This window comes from Monodelphis domestica, chromosome 1 (genome assembly GCF_027887165.1).
Source record: "Monodelphis domestica isolate mMonDom1 chromosome 1, mMonDom1.pri, whole genome shotgun sequence".
NCBI classification, from domain to species: domain Eukaryota; kingdom Metazoa; phylum Chordata; class Mammalia; order Didelphimorphia; family Didelphidae; genus Monodelphis; species Monodelphis domestica.
In genome coordinates this window covers 452,051,683-452,074,891 of record NC_077227.1, presented here as the reverse complement: position 1 = coordinate 452,074,891, position 23,209 = coordinate 452,051,683, and positions in this window count along the sequence as shown.

Below are 23,209 nucleotides of genomic sequence, written 5' to 3'. Positions count from 1 at the left end.
CTCACAGTCACATAGAGTCAAAAATATATGCTACCTCTTGTGAACTTGTGTATACCACAGCATATGATATTATCATTGGAAACATGCCTGTTGAGATAAACTATTTATTTCTCTCCCTATTATCTTTTGGGTCACCTTTGTCTCTGAATCTTTTTTTTTAAACCCTTACTTTCTGCCTTAGAATTAATTCTGTGTATTGGTTCTAAGGCAGAAGAGTGGTAAGGGCTAAGCAATGGGGGGTTAAATGACTTGCCCAGGGTCACATAGCTAGGAAGTGTCTGAAGCCATATTTGAACCCAGAACCTCCCATCTCTAGACCTGGCTCTCAATTCACTGAGCTACCCAGCTCCCTCGTCTCTGAATCTTAAGGAACTGTGTTTGTTGTTCCAAAATTCATAGCCATACAGTATCAACTGAAGAACATTCATGTTTAAAAAGTGGAGTTTTTAGCTGAGGAGAAGCTTGTGATCATTAAAAACAATGAACAATTTCCCAAATGCTGTATTCTCTATTTCTCCAAGTAAATTTGGGTCCCAATTCATTGTCCATTTGTAGCTGCCTACTCTGTATATGTTCTAAGTCAATAGACTGACCATCTATTTGCATGACATAGAGTAGACAATGAGCATTTTTAATCCATTTTGATTTTCCCATGTGGCTTATTAGGTCAATTTATTTGAGATAATCACAGTTTTCATTTTGAGAAGCTTGATATGATTTGCAAATAACTATAAGGGCTTATTTCATAATAAAGGACCCAGGAAGAAACAATAGAATTTCTTGCAAGGTACTTGCAATATTTAGAGTTTTAAGAATTATAAAAACTAGTTTCATTTCTGTAAACATTATCTTTGTGATCAATAACAGGTAAAACACATACTTAAAAGATGTATTTGTTAATGTAGACTTTTTTCCCTATCATAACCTCTCCCCACCCCCAATTTAAAGCTTGTGAATGGAATAAGTATGATTCAGGAACAAACACCTTTAAAGAGAGACAAAATTAGCCACAATTAGGCAATAATTATATGGCCAGGCTAGAATAAGACATGGTCAGGAGATTTAGTTGACATGATTTGTTACTGCCCACCTAAAATAAAATGTTCATTAACCAGAGTTCAATTAATATTAGACTCAACATTCATTCATTCATCAGACATTGATTAAACACCTACCACATGCATTACACTATGCTAAGGGAGATATAAAGACAATAAGACATACTTCCTGCCCTCAAGGAACTTAAATTCTAATAGAAGAAGGCATATAAAACAATAAATTAGACCTTAATAGAATATGATAAAGATGCAAGAGAACTAAGAAGAGATGAGATAGAGATAACTTCCAGCTAGGGGCATTATAGATGTTTTAAGAAGGGGATGGCAACAACTCCTGTTCTTAAAGGATAGAAAAAATGTCAATAACGACTTGTTGGTTTCTTTGAATGAAGTAATAAGAATGTCAGACAGTACTTCCTGGCTACATATAGTGTTCTTTTCATTCTTAGTCACCTGGTAAACTATATTGGTGGGGGCAGCTGGGTAGCTCAGTGGATTGAGAGCTAGGCCTAGAGACAGGAAGTCCTAGGTTCAAATGTGACCTCAGCTACTTCCTAGCTGCGTGATCCTGGGCAAGTCACTTAACCCCTATTGTCTAGCCCTTACCAATCTTCTGCCTAGGAGCCAATGCCCAGTATTGATTCCAAGATGGAAGGTAAGGGTTTTAGAATTTAAAAAACAACAACTATATTGGTATTTCCTTTGTTCTCTCACTCTCAGCAGAATAAGGAGGTCCTGTCTTACTGTTCAGAATGTCAGTCTGAGCTATAGCTTAATGAAATGACTAGATCATTTAGTCCTATTGAAGTCCATTTCAGTCAGAAACAAATAAAGTTGCCTGGCCACTTAGCATCTCAAAAAGATCTTTGATCTTGTCAATGTATAAATTCCTGCCAGTGATAGGAGTGACAACCCATGCCTGCTCATCCTGGGTACTATTTTTCCATGACCAGGGAAGCATATCACAAGGGATCCACTTAAGATGCAAAAGACCTTCCTCACTTTCTCTTGAAATTGTATAAGACACTAGTGCAATACATAGAATATCCAATGGTTAATCCAAACACTCTCCACATAAGTGTGTTTAAACCACAGGGTTTATACATTTTTAGGGAATCTTTTACTCTGGTTCTTCATAGTTCCATATTTATTAAGGGTTATATCCTACTCAAAAGGCAGCTGGATGGTACAGTGCATTGAGCACCTGACCTGAGGTTAGAAAGACTCATTTTCCTGAGTTCAAATCTGGCCTCAATCACTTACTAGCTGGACAAGTTACTTAACCCTGTTTACCTCAGTTTCCTCGTCTATAAAATGAGCTGGAGAAGGAAATGTCAAACCACTCTTATTTTTGCAAAGGAGCCCCCAAATTGGGTCACAAAGAGTTGGACATAACTAAAACTCCTAAAAAAGCAAAAACAATCTTTATATCCATCATGAATTCTTAACCAATCCCTATGAATGAATTTAATATTTTATTAAATATTTTATATTTTATATAATAGAATATTTTATTTCTAGTCAATTCACTTTTACAAAACTAGACTACATTTTTTTTAGATTAAATAGACCAAATGACTGATCGGTTGCATTTTTCACTTATCTATTGATTAGTTTGTAATTGTGTAAATATTCTGCCTTTTCCTAATATAGCTAAAGCTTGTGATAATTAAAATGTTTGGGAGCAAGGGAAATATACATATCAATTATGACCATTGAAATATGTTTTCTACTGTGTCTTGGTTTTATATAAATATAAGATGGTCACCAGGGAATATATTCCCAATTTATGAATATGCCCAAGCCAACTGGGTTTTATAGAGAAATTTAATTTATAATACACTGATTAATCAATAGAAAAAGAGAGAAAGTAAGAAAGGAATAAGAATGAATAAATCAGTCAGTTGGTTTTATCACTCACCCAAGATCTCTCTAGGTAAGGCTTCTCATGCCAACCTCAGGCTCCACCTTCAAGAGAGCCTCCTTTCAAGAAATGTTTCCAGAGAATTCTCCTCCTTCAGAGCCAGCCTTCTCTCCTGGTCCTCCCACAGAGCAATCTCCTCAGTCCTCCTTCAGAGCCATCTCGCTCAGAGCAAAACCTCCTCCAGAGCAAAACCTCTCAGAGCAAAAAACTCTTTTTCCCTCTCTCCTCAGACCCCTCTATCTTTAAGGAAACCATCTAAGTTCCCTCCCCTCAGTTCTCACATCTACCAATCACTGTCGATGTCTCCCCTGTGCCAATGGTGGCTCTAGTTTAACCCAGGACCGCCCAGAGGTCTGTGGCTTTGCACATGTCTGTTGAAGGTCATATTCTCAAATAATTAAATCTTGATCTTGCTGCAGCCCTTCCTAAATCCTGTTATTCTAAGTAGGGTGGAGATTGCATTTTCCAAGATCTGGTTCTGTCATTCCAAGTATCTCTATTGTATCAATTCTAAAATCAATCATGACTCAAAGAACTTCCTGTTCTATGCTTAAGCATAGGTCAAAGCCCTTTCCATTGTTTAGCAAAAGGTTTCTGTCCTAAAGTAGTCTTAAGTAGGGAGGAGAAAGATCCTTCCATGCCAAGGGGTTTCACATTCCAATAGAGTTCTTACTATCAGTAGGAAATTTTTTCCAGTATGAAATTTCCCAATGGTGAAATTTCCAACATTCATAAGTCTAAGAAATTTTAAGGTTTACAAGCTATGCCCTTAAAGACAATTATGCTGTTTTCAAAAGCATGTTTTTAGAACAAATACCAAAGCAAAATAATTGCTGTTCATGGGGAACATAGCAAAACATTATTATAGTCTGCTTATTCCATGAAAACTTCTAACTTGGAATTTATAGCTTAATTTTAATTGGCTCTTTCAAAATATAGAAGATCAATTGGTTAATTGATATGATGAAGGAAGTTAAACAAGATGACTAAGTCTGATGAAACCATGCCTAGACTCAGGGTTGGACTAGTTTTGACTTGTGGAAGTTCCTTTCCATGTATATGTTTCCAGTTTTCATGATCCATAGCAGTCTAAGCTGAAAGATCTGGCGATCTTGGGGATAATTTAGTCTAATCACTTCCATTGGGAGATGAAGACATCAAAGGCCCAAAGGAGGGGAGTGACTTATCTGAGGGTGCACAGATAATCAGCGATAGTTCTGGAACAAGAATCCAGGTCTCCCAATACCAAGGTCAGTAATATTTCTACTATATCACAATTCTATTCAGATGATGCCTAGAGTATGACTCAATAATTATTTGGATAGTAGAAAAAGTAGACACTTGGTTGTATAGTCTTCATAATGACAAAGGATGCTAAATGGTTTTAGTTTCATTTTTGTTTTTGATTAGTTGACTGACTTAAGCTTTGATTTTGTTTTTTTCTTTATTGAATCTCAATTCTATTTTTGTTTTGGTCGAGAGTATTAGAACTGACTCTCTTGCAAAGGGAAAATATTTTGACTGTTTAAATTTGTCCACTTTTCAATGTTATAGATATATGATAACAGCTGACAGTTGTAATATGGTATATGACAGAACATATTTTAGTAGAGAAAGAATAAAGAACCCAAGTGAAGTAGCTGTACCATTGTGGATAAGTCACTATATCTCTCAGACCCTCAGTTTCTTCATCTGAGAAGTGAATATTACGGTAGATTTTTCATTTACCTCACAGGGTTATTGTGAGGAAAGTGCTTAAAAAAAGAGAGGGAAAAGGAGGAGGAAGAAGAAGAAAAAGAAGAAGATGATGATGGAGGAGGAGGAAGAAGAGGAGAAAGGGGAGGAGGAGGAGGAAGGGGATGAGGAGGAAGGAAAGAAAAGTAACGGAGGAAAAAAATGGTAATGGGACAAGTTTCTATCTGAACTCCAATAAATATACAATGAGAATAACAGCAATAACAATTCTAGTAGATATTTATAAAATAAGGTTACAAAGCACTGTATGTACCTTTACTCATCGCAATCTCACAGCAAACCTGTGAGATACCTAAGATAGGTATCATCATCTTTATTTTATAGAAGGAACTAAAAGTTAATTGACTATTGTCATTATATAACAATATAATAATAGCTCTCCAACTTATGTTTCTATTGTCATTATGTAACATGTTATAATCCCAAGGGAATTTACATACATGATGGTTTCATTTGATATCCAAAACCATACTCTGAGTTTATAATGTATTATTATCACTATTTTGTAGAGAAAATACTGAGTCTCAGAAAATTGAGGGCCTAGCTTTCCCAAGATTAAGCAGCTAATAGAAGATGGAGCCAGAAACTAAACTCAGGTATTTGGATACCAGTGTTTCTTCCATAATTCATTTAGGGAACAAACCATTCTTCTAGCATATCTCTCATTGTTTTTTCAGGTACATCCCAACAAATGAATAATTTTAAAATGAATAATTTGGCTCTCTGAAACCCTGGGTTCTTCTTCCCTCTCTCACTTCTGCCTCTGATACAAAATAACAGCTGTGAGTGATTGTGTTTCTGTAGAAACAATCTTTCTCATCATGTTTATGGAACAAAGTCAAAGTGAAAATTTAAGGATTTCACAAGTAAGTCCTTCACTATTACTATCCTTACTTCTGTCCATAGAGTTAGCTTGATTATCTCTATACACATTTGAACCCAGATCTATAGTTCAATATTTAGTCATTTAAAACATATGATACATTCCTGCTTCTCCCCTTCTCCCACTCTTCAATCTAGGGACAAAAGCATTCAAAGGCCCTGGATCTTTTTGTATCTAATTGTAGTTATGAAATCTGTATGCAGGTTGAAATATCAAGGAAGATGGTATGGTTTGGAATAGCAAGGAAAATAGTGTGGATTGAAAATTTTTGGTATGTAAATAAAACTGATATTTTCCAGAAGAACAAAAAAGAATTTGAAAATAGTTGTAAACAAGTTTCAAAAAATCATTGTCAGCAAAAGACCACTTTTTTATATATTTCTGGTTTACTTCTTTTCAACTCATTCAATTAAGCCACTCCATTCAGATAAATGAATGATTTAATTGATTTAAAAAAAACATAATATGTCTACACGGAGTCATTCAAACATTTTTTGCCAAAAATATCATTTTGGTGCCCATGTGCATCTTAAGTAAACTTTTCTTTTGTGACTTAATCTTTCTACACACTTTGATCTGCTTTTATATCAGTCTTGTTGGCAATGAATGGCTCTAGAAATGTTTGCATAAGCTCAGTTGTCAGTAGAATTTAGCCACCTGCTAATTAGTTATCAAATATTAGAACCTAATTTTTTTTAAAGTTCATTTGATAACAGACAAAAATCAATTTGTTTTAGGTGTCTGAAGGCCATATGACATGATGGTGCTAGACTCTATGTTCCAGTTTAGGAACAATTGATACTTATTAATTGTAGGATACTTCTCAAGGTCTCAGTTTCCTCCTCTGTAAAATTGGAGTAGTAATTGTCATGCTACCTATATCATAGGATTGTTGTGAAGAAAGTTATTTGCAAACTTCATTTTTCTACTTAAATATGAACTATTACTGTAATAATAATAACATAATAAATGCTATTGTTTTTGTTATTCTTCCTGATTCCTAGAATAATAATTATTATTATTATAATGTTGTTGTTATTTGATTATTCCCTACCACAACTACCCTTTCCCTTCAAAAGCATTTTGGATCATCACATAATTCCAGTACTGAAAACTCTGTGTGTGTGTGTGTGTGTGTGTGTGTGTGTGTGTTACTGTTCACAGGTTTGTAAAAGGCCTAAGAGAAGACCTCAATTGAGTTGGGTATCTCCTCTGGGGAGGCCATAGAAAAGGAGGAAAAAGGGAATTTCAATGGATAGGGAGACATTGGGGAGATGGTGATCTGTACTAGTGGAAAAAACACCCATGATGATGGATCTGCAGGAGAATGTAAGTATAGGCAAAACCCAAATTGATGGGTTGTGGCTGAACTGATAAACTAATCAAACCCTAACATCTAAACTAGTTGCTTATTTGGAGGCAGTACATATAGTACTGTATTGTGAGCTCCATGATGCCCCGAATTGTCTCTTAGATTCTTCTGCTTGCTTTTGTTTCTTTTCATGTTGCCCAGGATAGGACCTTACACAAAGTGAATGCTTAATAAATGGCTATTGAATGAATGAATGAATGAATGAATGAATGAATGAATGAATATAGATGCACGGGAAAAGCAAAATCAAAAAGAACAATACAAAAGGTCTGATATTGAAGAAAAGCTATTTATGCAGATGTCTTTTCACACCCTTTATCTGTTTTTGAAGAAATTTCAGTATCCCCGGTGGTAATGAGATCTGGGTCACTGAAGTCTCTGGTATGATAATTTCTTACATGAAGCTGCCATATAGTAGGTACCCCAACACTTTCTTTCTCTTCTGAGGTTTCTGAATATGTGGGAAGAAAGAGAAGCTATCATCTGCATAAACTTCCACATGAGGCCAGGAAGACTTGGTTTGATCTACCTTGAGTGAGTGCCTCCTGTTTAGAAAACTGAAAAGTTATTCAATGTATTTTCATATTCTCTGGTACCAGCATTATATTAATTCAAGAGAGCTATACAGCACTGCCTTCTTTGAGTACAATTATACATAAATGTAAAGGGGGGCATAAATGAGTTTGGATTACCTTGCATGCATGCAAAAATAAAATAAGCAAGTGTGTTCTTTAAATAATAATATTTTCAGATGTTAAAGTTGAATTAATTCAAGAAATGAATATGGATTGATGGTATTCTTTTGGGTTTTGAAAATTCTTACAACACATAATTAAATGAGTGCCTTTAGAAATACTGATAAAAACCCATTGCCATTCAAATCGCTATACAAGACAATGGCCGTAAGCCGAAGGCTTTAGAGATTAATTTGGCCACAAGCCAGTATTTATCACAATATTTCCATCTCAGCAGATAAAATTTAATCATTCTTATTTAAATAGAAATCAAAATTAATGCAGGTTAAAAAAAGAGAGAATAATAAACTAATCATGCTCTATTTTAAAGATTCTGGCATATATTGTCTTTTCAAAATGGGATTGAAAGGGCTTACATTGCTGTTCTTCCTTAGACTCTTATTCTCTGGTCTTCAAAAACAATAGACAATGACTACACTAATATTTCTATCTTCCAAATTGTTTTAAAGATGATTATTTAAATTTTGCTGTTGACTCTGATTATTGCACATATTATTCTTCATGTACGAAAATATCTTTCTTGAACCACATCAGCTGGACATGCAATCTAAATTATTTTCCCAATAGTGGTGATGTGTTTGCACTAAGCCATTCACACTCTCTTGCTTGGTCTCCTTTGTGTCTAACAACACAAATTTATGAGAGAGTTTGTTAGGGTTAATCAGCTGTGTAATCTTTAGATTTGACAAAGAATAAAGCTAACTGGCCCAATTCTGAAACTGAACTTACAACCTTAGCCTCATTAGCTCAGGCCTACACATCAAGTGAGCTCTCAAAAACTGCTTTTTGATTGATTATGAATGTCTTTCAGTTTAAATTTTGAGGTTTAAATGCCTCAAAAACTGAAACGACAACATTGTGAATCTTAATGCTTTCTGGGCTTCTTGGTTCTCTAATAAGTATAATAGACTGTAAAATTTATAGGTTTTATTTTAACTCTATTCTTTTAAAACACTTTCACAAGTATTCTACCCTCATTTTGATGACAAGATTAATCTCTTCCAATTAGTAATTGGGTCCCATTAAATTGGAGTGCTATGTGTAATCTGTCTTGATCAAGTCTCAGAAAAAGCAACATTTACTAAGTGAAATTTAACTTTACCTTTTCTTGGGGCTGTGTATATCAGGGAATAGATATGTCGAAGACAAGCCACCTATCTGGGAGGAGTAGATTCATGAATTTGGTGAGAGAATGAAGAAGATAATTTTTAATGGACCTTCTAATTCTGAGAATGTATAAGAGACTGTGTCTCAAGAAATTGCTTCCACATTGACTTCTGGTTTTCCTCACCCCCTCATCTACCAAATGAAATTTAAAAAAATAAAGATTCAACTAGAAACCTCATGAGAAAGAGGAATCTCATAACCAAATAATTAAATAGTTTTATTGTGATATTACTTACTCCAGATAATTGACTCAAAATTTAGCCCAAAATTTCTCATTTGAGTAATAGAGAACATAAAGCTTAAATAGCAGGACCATAGATTTAAAGATAGCAGAGACCTTAGAAGTCATCAAATCCAGGTCCTGAAAATGAGACCATGACAGGATAAATGACTTGTCCAATATTACATAACTAGTAAGCTGAGGGAAAGCTAGAAGCCAGTTCTTTTTTATCCAAAGTCCAGATTTATATACATTATACCACACTAATTCTCATGAGAGACCCTTTAGTCATTCATCTACTAAAATAAAACATTACTCTTTAGACTTAAGTGTCTTTGGAATTCTGCTTGAGGTAAGTGCCAAGACCCTGGAAGAATAAATAATGGCCTAGGCCAAAGTTCTGCCAACAGTCAGGCAGTCTTTTCTGAGCCTGAGCCTGGGCCTATGAGAAAATTCTGCTGACTCCCAATATTCCACCAATAACCATTGTGTCTGAGACTTTCTCCTGACAAAAATGCCCAGGGAATGCCTTGGAAGATTCTCTCACTCTTTTGTCCATTAGCCCAGGCCCAAGAATCCTGGTACATGATAAGTACTATATGTCCCAGTATATTGAGAATAACTCTCTGATAACTATAATAATATTACAAGAAAAAGAAATTCAGGGCATAGATACAGTCAAAGAGCAAACAAAATTATTCCTTTTTTGCAAATGGTAGGGTGGTCTTGTAAAAATGGAGATTTGAACCCCAGACTTCAATCCCCAGAAGTCCTTGCTAGTTCCCAGATTACCCTCTAATCTCCCTGAATCTCACCTAAGTTTGAGAACACAATGGCTATTTAAACTGACGGTACCACCTACTCTCTCTCAGCTTCCGCTTCTAGGGACACACATCTCCCAAGATGTAGTAAGTGAAATAAACCTCATAAAAAATATAATACTTTTAGCAGAGAAACTAAATTTTAATCTTAACAGTTGCTGACCAAAAGGAACAAGAGAAAAACTCTCAATTTTTTTTAAATTTCCTAAATCTTTACTAAGTTCAGCTTTTAATAGATAGTGCCTAGTTTTGTTTTTGTTTTTGTTTTTTTTTAAACCAAGTTCCTCCAAGAATTTTCAGAAAAGTCTCTTGATCCGGACCTGTTTGATTCAAATCGCTCCTGCTCCGGCTCCCAGCTCCTGGCCCTGCTTGCCTGTGTTCCTGTCCCAGCCCTGTCTACCCCAGTGGTCTCTCTCTCACTCACCTGGTCTCAGTCCTGCCTGCCCTTCCCGCCCGACCCAGCTGCTTCTCTGCTCCAGTAATTCAGACCTGTGATCTCGAATACCTGGTGACCCGCCCGCCCAGACCCAGAAGACTCTAGCCTTGGAGCAGATCACTCATCGCCCCAGGACTCACTTCCACTGGCTGGTAAAAATGGGGATTTTTTTTTCCTTAGGCTACAATTAGCCTCCATGTGGACTGGGGGCAGGGGATCACAGGGAGGGAGAAAGAAAGAAAAGAAGGAAGAGGCTTTTCCAAACAGGAACTTACAAGCATGGAGTATTTAAAAGGATATCTTTTGACTGTATTGATAATTTCATTTATATCACCTGAGTGACAGGGAAAAAATTCAGCTCCCTGCAACTCTTTAGCCAAATTTGAGATTCCTCACTATGGGGAATCAACTCAGTGGCTCAGTGACTTGAGAGCCAGGCCTAGAGATGAGAGGTCTTTGGTTGAAATCTGGCCTCAGACACTTCCTGGTGGTGTGGCCCTGGACAGGTCATTTAAACACCGTTGCCTAAACATTACCAGTCTTCTGCTTTCTGACAATAGGCATCTAAATGGATAATTTAAAAAAAACCCAAGGAACTTCAAAAAGACTGGAGGTTATATATATATATATCTTTAAGGCTTTTCAGACTCTGTGTTTTATAAAAATCTCTGTGTTCTATTGCATTTTTCTGATTGTTTTGTTCAAGGTTTAACTTTGTCATTTTAAGTTCATATATTACGTCATTCAATACTATTCTGTTAAACTGAATCAGTTTAATGTACAGGTTTTTAACTACTGTTAAATTCTGTTGTTTCCCCCCTATAACCATACTGAACAAACATTATTGAGTAAGCCCATATAAAAACAGCTTTTCTATTTTTGACTTTGAAAATTGTCACATAGAGGATAGATGGACTCCATCAGAACATTGCTATAACAACCTTTGGAAAATTCAATGAGCTACATATCTCAAATGGATTTTAAAGTTTCTTTAGACATGATTTTTAGAATTTTTCTTAACAATCTCTGGTCATTTTACCTGCCCCTACCACGAGGTAAGGCTCATTTTAAAAGCTGAAGTGAAATACAATTATAAACCCCAACTCCCACATTTATAAAAATGTGAATGGAAGTTGGGAAGTTAATCCCAGGGCATATAGTACCCCTAAAAAGCCTCCCAAACAAAAAAAAAGGGAGCATCTCTCATTTATAATTCTTCAGCTCACCATTTTACTTCCACCAGAATATCTAGATTTCTTGGTGATGTTCAAAACCTGAAATAAGTTTTACTTTGTTTAAAAATATATTTACCAAGATTGAAAGATTTGCTACATTTGTAAAAATTGTGACAAATATCCATCAATTCATAGGCTTTTAAAAATATCATACAGCAACTTATGTGAAATATGATAGTGGGTTTGTTTGTTATTGTAATTAACTGGACTATTGAGAATTTGGAGGATATAGTTAACTACATATTTGTACTACTGTCCAATTCATTTACTTGTACTAACAGTGGACCATGACCAGATATGAAGAGGAAATGGATCTCATTTTTGGTGAGATTGCCTTGTATTCTATATTTTCTTAGTTGACACAGGGTGTCAGTGATTATAAGCTATATTTTTGAATTTTTAAAACTCTTTTATTATATTTTTCTTGCATGTATAATATACTATTTTAGTTTTTTATTTTTTCTCTCTCTGTTTTATATTTGAAGCACATCGCCAGTATTAAGATTTTCTTTAACTTTTTTTTATTTTGCAGTAATATAAGTTTAAAATACATTTGTTATAATGTCAATGCATGCCCCAAAAGCTTGAGACTATAAACATGATGCCAATAATTGTTTAAAAAAATTATGGGACTTTGCTTAATGATTCTGTCTGATTCGAAGACAAGATATACAAAAGAGCCATTACACAGGGCCAAAGATAAACCAATCCAGGACAGATTGATGCACTTCTAAGCCAATACAAAGGACTTGAACCTAGTGTGAAGACTCAAGGTTGCTATACTTAACGTACGTTAAGACATAGGCCTTCCTTGTATCCACACTCACTCTGAAAATACTTACAGACGAGTATCCCAAACTTGGCTCCGACTTGGTTCCTATAATCTGTCCCTTTTCTGTCTTTCAAAGTGTGGCAAACTTTCTGTAGTCCTGGCTACTGACTGGGTAAATGCATTGCTACTTAGATCATTTTAATTGGGCCCTGATTCAAGGACCTGTTATAGATTTATTTTTCCTTTACTTGGAATTTTTACACATAAGACTTTGATAGTCTATATTTTCATCTAAAATTTTTCTTTTTTCTTTGGATTTTTCTGATGTCTTTTTAATTTCTCTTGCAATTGATCCATATATCTCATAACTCAGCCATGAATCCCTAAGTGATCCTGTATTTTTCAATCACCCTCTTCATGGGGAAATGTAAAAAATATTATTATTTTAAATCGAAAAGTTTAAATTCATTTTGAGAAGAATTTTAGGTTAAGAAACATTATACCTCTCTGAATCCAGAAACTGAACTGTTTGGAGAAGACACCATGAAGATGCCTCCAGACCACAAGCTGCACGAGAAGATCAAGAATGAACTTTGGGTGTGGTTGATTGAACATTTATTTGTATGTATTCTCTCATGCCAAAGGGGACTTCCCCCTAACTGGCTTTTTGTCAATGCGTCTAGCAATTATTGGTTTTGTTCTTTTTTCCCTCTTATCCTCAAATTATTGTAATCTTTAAGTTGATTACGTTTTCATGATCCTTTTGGGGAAAAACTTTTCCCAAATGATCAAACGAAGAAATGTAAAAATGGAGATTTGAACCCCAGACTTCAATCCCCAGAAGTCCTTGCTAGTTCCCAGATTGCCCTCTAATCTCCCTGAATCTCACCTAAGTTTGAGAACACAATGGCTTTTTAAACTGACTGTACCACCTACTCTCTCTCAGCTTCCACTTCTAGGGACACGCATATCCCAAGATGTAGTAAGTGAAATTGAATGGGCCCTTCAGCCCTCCTAGGCACGTGCTTTCTTATTTTGTATTTTCTTTATTTCTTAATCTTTAATAAGCCTCATAAAATATAATTTTAGCAGAGAAACTAAATTTTAATCTTAACAGTCTAGAATTCAACTAAAATTAATTGAAATAGTAATTTAAACAGAGTAGCAGGATGTAAAATAAATCCACAAAAATCATCAGCATTTCCATTTATTATCAACATAATTCATCAAGGAAAACTAAAAAGATTGATTACATCTAAAATAACTACCAAATATTTAAAATTCTTGAGAGTTTGTCAATCAAGACACACATAGGAATTATATGAATATCAGTATAAAAGACTTGAGTAAGTAAAGATAGATTTAAATAATTGGAGAATATTAATTGTTCAGAAGTCTTTCAAATTTTCCTTTATGTTATTATGGTCCTTTTGTAAGTGATTCTCCTGGTTCTGATCAAATGATCTCTCCATTAGTTCATGAAAGTCTTCCCAAGTTTCTCTTAATCTTTTCATATCTGTCATATCTAACAGCACAATAATACTCCATTGTATCCCTGTGCCATAATTGATTCAGTCTTTTTTGATTGATAGGCATCCAATTTTTTCAATTTTTTGCTACAAAAAAAGTGAAACTACACTCACACACACACACACACACACACACACGTAAACCTTAAAATTTCCCAGACCCTACTTTATAAGATTGGATTAAGACCATTCCCCATTTGGGCAGTGAACTCTACTTAAAGCAGGAATGTGAGAATTCTACTTTACCTACTTGGGTCTGCCCTAGGGGAAGATAAAGTTGTAAACTCTTTTCTGAACAATGAAAAGTACTTAAACCCATACTTTTCTTAAGCTAAGTACCTATAAAGGTCAAGCAAGTTGTGAATTTACAAGGAACAAAGAACTGGAAAACTTACTTAGAGCTTTCCTGGTGTGAATTACTCAAAAATCCACACCATCTTAGGTGTGGACTAAGAATGGGCGGTCCTTTAGAAACATCTACAGTGATTGGTAGATGAAAGGACTTAGGGGAGGTGATAGAGGAAATTTTGCCCTTAAAAATAAGAGCTCAGGGAAGAGCTGGGGGTCATTCTGAAACATTCAGATTGGAGAGACTCATTCTGAGGAGACTGATTCTGAAACATTCAGATGGAGAAGGGAGCTGGTGAAAGCAGCTGAGATGCTGCTGGCCTGGTGTCATTAGAAATCCTTAATTAGATCTTATGGTGAGTTATAAAAAACTGACTGATTTCTCTCTTAAGGCTCAGGTCTAGGCCATATTGGCTTGAGGCCCTTTATACTTATTCCTTTCTTACTCTCTCTCTCTCTCTTTCTTTGATTACTCATTGTATTGTTAATTAAAAATCTCTATAAAACCCAATTGACTTGGGTATTTGAATAATTGGGAATATTTCCCTGGCGACCACCTTATATTTGATTTTAAAACCCAAGACACTGTAGTGAAACATATTTCTGTGGTCAAACTTACTCAGCCTCTCTTATATCTATCACAATTTATATCTTCCACCATTTTAACTCACTACAGTTTAAGACCTCAACCATTTTAAATCACACACATACACATACACACACACACACACACACACACACACACACACACACACACACACACATATATGTGGAGCAATTCCCTCTGACTATGCTCTTGTTTGTGTATATAGCTAGTGGTTGCAGTGCAAGGTATTATAGTTTAGTGACTTTTTGAGTTGAGTTCCAAAATTGTTTTACAGGATAGTTGTACCAATGGTCAGTTCCACCAACTATGCAGTAGTATACCTGTCTCTATAAAACAATTGGCAATTTTATCTTTTGTTGTTTTTGCAAATCTGATGGATGTAAGGTGGAACTTCAGAGTTTTTTCAGTTTGCATTTCTCTTATTAGTGACAGATTTTATGTAAATATTAATAACTTGATTTTCTTTCTTTGAGAACTGTCTGTTTGACTCTTTGATCATTCAGCTATTAGAGAATGGCTCTTTTTCTTATAGTTGTATCAGTTGCTCATATATAGCTTGGATGTAATTTATCCAAGAAATTTGTGGCAAATATTTTTGAAAATTAACAACTTTCCTTCTAATTTTACCTGCACTGATTTTGCTTGTGTACTTTCCTATTTTCCATAATTGTAATGGTCTATTTAATATTCTATGCTCGCTTCTATCCCTTCTGTTGTAAAAAAAAATTATTTTACTATCTATAGCTGTGGAAGATGTCTCCTTCCATTTTCTTCCATTTATATTTAGTTTAAGAAATTATTTTAAATGGATTGTAGTATACAGTGTAAGTTACCAGTCTAAAACTAATTTCTGCCAGACTTCTTGCCAATTTTCCCAATACTTTTTCACCAAAGAGTGAGTCAATGGATGTTTTCATCTTCATCAAAAAATGGTACTATTTGTTTCTGAGTGTTGTTTAGCTAATCTATTCCTTTAATCAACTTAAATTTTTTTAAACCTAGATTAAATGTTTTAATTATTATTGCTTTATTTGTTGTCTGAGATATGGTATTGCTGGGCCTCTTCTCTCCTACTTAAAAAAATGTATTGCCCTTATTCCACTTCTTTTTCTCTTTGCAAAGGTGGACTATGAGTATGTAATAGAGTATATGTTGACAGATTTATTTGATATGTTGTTTGGTTTTGCTAAATTGCTTCTTTTTATTTGGGACAGTTTGCTGGGTAGGGAGGTATTTTAAAATTAAAGTTATATGAAAACAAAAAGTATCAATAAAATAAGACTTAAAAATTAACTCTAGTATCTGTAGAATATTCAACAGGAAACCCATCTGTGACTTTGGAACTAGCCACAAAGCTATGTCTAGCAGCCAACTTGGAACACTCTCCAAGAAGTCTGTTGACACAGATATTCCATTTGTTTTGCCCATGAGTAGAGGCACACTATGGAAAAGTAATTATTTTGAGTTGCTAGATTATACTGGACATTAGTTGAGAAAAAACAAAACAGAACAAGATATTATTTACAGATTCCAACATCAAATGCCTCCATTAATAAAATTTGAAGCAATAAATCAGAATTTTATGTTCAAATATTTCAACTCTCAACTCTCCAACAGTATTCAAAGAAGCAGGCAAAAGTGATCCACATCTTCAGCTAAAGGATATTCTTGCTTAAATAAAGCCACTTGAATTTTAACGGTGGTTTTATTTCTTAAGACTAGGTGGGACCCTGCATTAGCTCCAGCTAAAGGGAAAGCAGTTAGGTGGTTCAGTGGATAGAGTGCCAGGTCTGGAATCAGAGATATATGAGTTTAATTCCAGCCTCAGACAGTTATGAGATGTGTGACTCTGGGAAAGTCACATAACTCTGTTTGCCTCCGTTTTCTCATCTATAAAATGAGATGGAAAAAGAAATGGCAGACTATTCTAGTATCTTTGCCAAGAAAACCCCAAATAGGATCACAAAGAGTCCAAAATGACTGAACAGCAACAAAGACAAAGCAGAAATTATGAAGCATAGATCTAAGAGCATGGAAATAACCACTTTCATGTATTTCTTAAATTTTTTCACAGAATTTCAGTGCTGGAAGGGCCCTTAGAAGCCATCTGGCTTAACCTATAACTGATAAAGAATACCCTCCACAACTTACTCAATAAAATGATCATCTAGTCTCTTCTGAAAGACCTTTACTGATGGAGGAACTTCCAAGGCAGTCCATTCCACTTTTGGACAACTTTACTATGTTTTTCTGTATTTTGAAACAAAATCATCTTCCATGTATTGCTCTTAGTCCTTCCCTTTAAGTACAAGCAAAACAAATTTCATCTTTCATCCCTATGACAGTCCTTTAGATAGCTAAAGACAGCTAAAGTTAAGTTTAGACAGTTAAAAACAGTCCCCCCCTCTTCCCCACCAAATCTTTCTTTTTTTATCCAAGAAAAATATCTTCAGTTCCTTCAAACAATTCTCACAGGACCTGGTCTCGGGTCCCATTCACCACCTTTTTGGAGTTGTGTAGAAAAGTGTTTCTTCAGATGTTACCCAGGTTGAACTTTCAAGTTACTCCTGGGGCCTCCATTTGGGAAAGGAGACCAGGCTGGCCAAATTTAATTCTCCTCCCAGTTGTGCTTTTGAATTTCCAGACTTCAACACCATGCCCCTACCCATTTCAACTCCCTTTTGTGTATTGTACCCCTTCACTGGAATGTAAGTCCCCTGATGATGAGGTCTTTCTTTCTTTTTGCTTATCTTTGTATTCCCAGCACTTAGCTCAGAACCTGGCATATAATAAATACCTGTACCTAATAAATGTGTGTTGCTTTGCTTTGCCTTGCTTTGTGTGCAATTATATCTATCAAGTAAACTTTCTTTTGTATGGTTTTTGTGACCATGTAAGCAACTTGAGTGAAATCCCATAAAAGCAGACAATGAGTATGGTAAAAAAAAAAAAGCATCCCTAAAAGATAAAACTTAATGGTGAATTGACTTCATGCAAGGGCACAGACAAGAGTCACTTAGTTTGGATAGGTAGAGTTGAGGTGTGATCTGCCCCACTTAAGGGAGTACCCACATTGATGAGATCATGAATCATTGGGAGCATTGGAATAGGAGGATTATTAATCCACCAAAGAAGAATATGTGATTCTTGCTCTTCTATAGCTTGTCCTACTTTTAATCAAGCATCTGTTTCACAATGGGACATCTTTTTGCAATGGGTAATACAAAGAAAAATAGCCATTGACCTTTATTGTCTTTAAGGAGACAAACTACATTAGCAGATATTGCATTATACTATTTGTGTGACAAGTGAATGATGTTAACAGCATAGCACTAGGGTTATAAGACTCCACAGGAAAGAAGGCAAACACAATGGCTGCCTCACCAGAATTCGGACAGTGGTGACTACTGACTGCCAGTTTCTCAGGTAAATGTCTTTGATAGGGAGAGAGAAGCTGGATTTCAGGTAGAGTTTCTGAGTGTCATTAATGTGGAAAATTTCATGGACTTTAATAAGTAAAGGAAGACAAAGAATAGACAGGTTATGTGTTTTTAAACACTTTATTGTTCGAGTAGTATTATTAATCATAGCAACCAGGGAAAAAGCTTGATACCTCCTGTCTTGTTCAAAGCTATATTAATTTAATCTTCATCAGTTTTGTCATGTCATTAATGGAGCCTGGTTACCTTTCCCATACCCCAGTGCTCCCATGCTTATTAAAACCAACACCAGAGGATGGAGCTAACATGGCTGAGTAGAGAGTGCATTCTAGCCTAACTCTCCTGACATTCCCCTCCAAACAACTTTAAAATGCATGTACAATCAAAGTTTTTAACAGTGCTGACAACAAAAGGTTGGGGGAAAACATCTTTCCAACCTAGGACAACTTAGGAGATCAGAAAATGAGCTCTGAGGCAGTGGGACGAGGGCTAGCTCAGAGCACAGTGGTAGTGCCAGCTCTGGACCTAGGAAACAGTAGATGCAATAGCAGCAACAGTAGGTACAACAGCAACATTATCCAGAGCATCTCTCAGAAAATCTAAGGGATTTAGACATCTGTTCAGAAAATCTAAGGACCCTTGAATGGGCACTGGGTATGGGAGTGGGCATAGTTTGGCAATTCCATTACCATTTATCCAGTTCTAGGTCTCAGTTCAAGGGAGGAGAGGAGTGATTGTGGTCCCAAGGGGGAAGGAGCCCTTCCTGGGTAAGAACCAGAATACAGACCAGAAGAATAGTGAATACACCCCTCCCTAGATCAAACCATCTTGGAAACACTGAAAACTTCCAAATCCCTGGAACTAGTTATGGAAACAGTAGGTTAAAAAAGCCTGAAGCTTAGAATAGTGAACCTTATGACCCTCTTTCACAGGTGAGCAAAACCCAACTCTAACATAAAGTTCAAAGTAAAAAAAAAATACCCTAGGAAAATGAAGAAACACACACACACACACACACACACACACACACACACAGGGAATCTGGCCATTAGAAAATGGCTTTGGTGCAGGGAATCTCAAGACAGAAACACAGAAGACAATGACATGAAAAAATTTTCAAGTAAAGTCTTAAGGAAAATGCAGATAGGGTACAAGTCCAAAAAGAATTCCTAGAAGAGCTAAAGAAAGAGATAGAAAAAGGGGGAAATTGTTTTAATTAAATAAGAGTAGTAAAATTTGGGTGAAGAAATGAGAGTAATTAAATAAAATTATGAAATGAGAACTAACATCTTGATAAAAGAGGCAAAAATACTGAAAGTAATAACTTCTTTAAAAACAGACCATGAAATTCCCCAAAAAACTCTCAAAGCAGATTTTCTCCCTTGCTTCCCACCCCAAAGTGAAAAGTCTAATATACACCCATACTTTTATGTGATATATATTTCCATTTTGCTCATGTTGTGATGTAGACAGTAGAAATTTCATGAAGAATATATAGTGGAACATGGCATGTTTTGTTTTGCACTCAGATTCCAATAGTTCCTTCTTTGGCTATGGATAGCATTTTCTTCATGAGTCTCTTGTGGTTATCTTGGAAGCTTGCTTTGCTAATAATGGTTTATTCCTTCACAGTTAATCATTGTATAATATTTATATGATAATATACATTGTTGCTTCTGGTTAAGATGGCGGCTTAGAGGCAGCAAAAGTTCAGATCTCTGAAAACCCTTCCTTATCGATCACAAACTGAATGCTCCTAGGGCACTGAAAAAGCCAGAACCCTAGATCACTCAGATCTAAGGAGTAGGCAGAAGGAAGGTCCCAGGACCCATCCCCCCCAACCCAGAGCACTGAGCCCATGGCAGCAGCAGGAACCTCAGGGCCAGCAAAAGGGCCTCAGGGCTGGCTATTCTGAAGGATGCACCTTGAAAGCAACCTAAGCCAGTCTCCCAACACAGATGGTAGGGAAATAGAGAGAGATGGGGGAGGGTGGGAGCCTGTAGACCCCAGCTGGGTCCTTTCATCTGAGTCTCACCGAAGGTTCCTGCTTCAGGGAAAATCCAGTCCAACCCAGCTGAACCTAATCCTATCAGGAGCCCTCAGAATGCAGGGAGGCCAGGACCCCTTACCCCTTAGAGTGCAGGGTCTTCTGAAAGAACAGAAACCTCAGGGCTGGCAAAGGCACTGAGGTACCTTGTGGACAGTGCTGAGCCAAGCTCAGAGCATGGAAGTAAGGCAGCAGAGAAGCAACTGGAGGGAACTGAGAGCAGTAACACTCGAAATGCCAGCAGGCAGGGGAGGGCAGACCCTGGGCTTCCCCGGGAAGACAGAGCAGCTGTGGAGAACAGATAATTTGCCTGGGGATAAAGCTTCAGACCATCAGACAGATACACAAAGAGCCAGTCCTCCTCACTCAGATAGAGATGGCAAACAGTACAGAAGTGCAAAAGCCTCCAAACACCAAGAAAAGCAAGAAGAAAGGGGTGACTTTAGACACATTTTATGGAGCAAAAATACAAAATACAGAGGAGATAGAAGAGGAAACACAAGCAAATGCTCCAAAATCTTCCAAAGGAAATGGAAATTCTCCACAACCTCTTGAAGAATTTAAATAGGAAATTATCAAAAAGATGGAAGCCTTCTGGGAGGACAAATGGGAAACAATCCAAAAGGAACTTGGCAATCTGAAGCACAAAAAAAAGCAACTACAGAAACAGCTTGACCTGTTTAAAGCCTGGAAAACCAGGCTTTAAAGATCAGAATCAGGCAACTGGAAGACAATGATCTTGCAAAAGAGCAAGAATTAATAAAGCAAAGCCAAAAGACTAAGAAATTAGAAGAGAACATAAAATATCTCATTGACAAGGTGACAGAAATGGAAAATAGAGGAAGGAGAGACAATCTGAGAATAATTGGCCTTCCAGAAAAGCCAGAAATAAATAATAATCTCAACATCATAATACAAGATATCATCAAAGAAAACTGCCCAGAGATTCTAGAACAAGGGGGCAATACAGGCATTGAAAGAGTTCACAGAACACCCTCTACACTAAACCCCCAAAAGACAACTCCCAGGAATTTAATTGCCAAATTCCAAAGCTTTCAAGCAAAAGAAAAAATCTTACAAGAAGCCAGAAAAAGACAATCAGGGTCACACAAGACCTTGCAGTTTCCACTTTGAATGACCGTAAGGCATGGAACATGATTTTCAGAAAGGCAAGAGAGCTGGGTCTTCACCAAGAATCAGTTATCCAACAAAACTGACTATATACTTCCAGGGGAAAGTATGGGCATTCAACAAAATACAAGATTTCCAAGTTTTTGCAAAGAAAAGACCAGAGCTCTGTGGAAAATTCGACATCCAGACACAAAGAGCAAGGAATACCTGAAAAGGTAAATATGAAGGAAAGGGAAAAGGAGAAAAATGGTATCTTTTTTATTTATTCAAACTCTCTTCCATAAGGACTACATTGATATCAATTTATATATATTAATATGTGGGGAAAATGTAATGTGTAACTCTCAAAAATTGTGGGCATCATTAGAGTAGTAAGAAGAATCATACATAGGGAACGTTGGGGGCATCAAGATGATATGGAGAAAAGGGGGGATAGAAAAGAAAAAGGGAGGGGGGAATCGTTGATGGTACTAAGATATACTCCAAGAAATAGGGGGGAAAGAACTAAATAGAATAATCTTTCTCACACAAAGATACACATGGGAAGGGGAGGGGAAGAATTTTCCTATAAGAAGGAGAGGAAGAGAGTTTTTACTTAAACCTTACTCTCAGTGAAATCAACTCTGAGAGGGAAGAGCATCCAGATCTATTGGGATCTTGAATTTTATCTTACCCAACAGGGTAAGGGAGAAGGGAAAACCAAGGGGGGAAGGGGGGAGGGAACATCAAAAGGGAGGGAAGGAGAGGGGGGGGAAGGGAACAAAAAGGAAGGGGCTAGAAAGGGAAACATATCAAGGGAGGGGACTAGGGGGACTGATTTAAAGTAAATCACTTGCTTAAAAGGGTATAGCTAAAGAAGAAAGGTCAGCTTTAGGGGAGGATATAAAAATGCCAGAGAGTCCACAAGTGACAATCATAACTTTGAACGTGAATGGGATGAACTCACCCATAAAACATAGACGAATGGCAGAATGCATTAGAATCCAAAACCCTACCATATGTTGTCTTTAAGAAACACACATGAGGCAATCACAAGGTCAGAATTAAAGGATGGAGTAAGACCTTCTGGGCTTCAACTGATAGAAAGAAGGCAGGAGTTGCAGTCATGATATCTGACAAAGCCAGAGCAAAAATAGACCTGATTAAAAGGGATAGGGAAGGTAACTATATTTTGTTAAAAGGGACTTTAGATAATGAGGAAATATCACTAATCAACATGTATGCACCAAATAGGAGAATTGAAGGAGGAAATAGACAGTAAAACCATATTAGTGGGAGATTTGAACCAACCACTATCAAATTTAGACAAATCAAATCAAAAAATAAATAAGAAAGAGTATACATTGTTTTCCTGGTTCTGCTCACTTCACTTTGCATTAGTTCATATAAGTCTTTTCAGGTTTTTCCTGAACTCATCCTGTTTATAATTTTATATATACCACAACTTTTCATCCATTCCCCAAGTGATGGACAATCCCTCAGTTTCCAATTCTTTGCCCCTGCAAAAGCAGCTGCTAAAAATGCTTTGGCATAGGTAGATCCTTTTCCATTGTCTCTAATCTCTTTGGGATACAGACCCAGTAGGGGACCTCTGAGCCTGGCTCCATATTGCTCTCCAGAATAGTTATATTAGTTCACAATTCCACCAACAGTGTATTAGTGTCCAATATTCCCACATTCCCTCCAACATTTATCATTGTCCTTTAAGC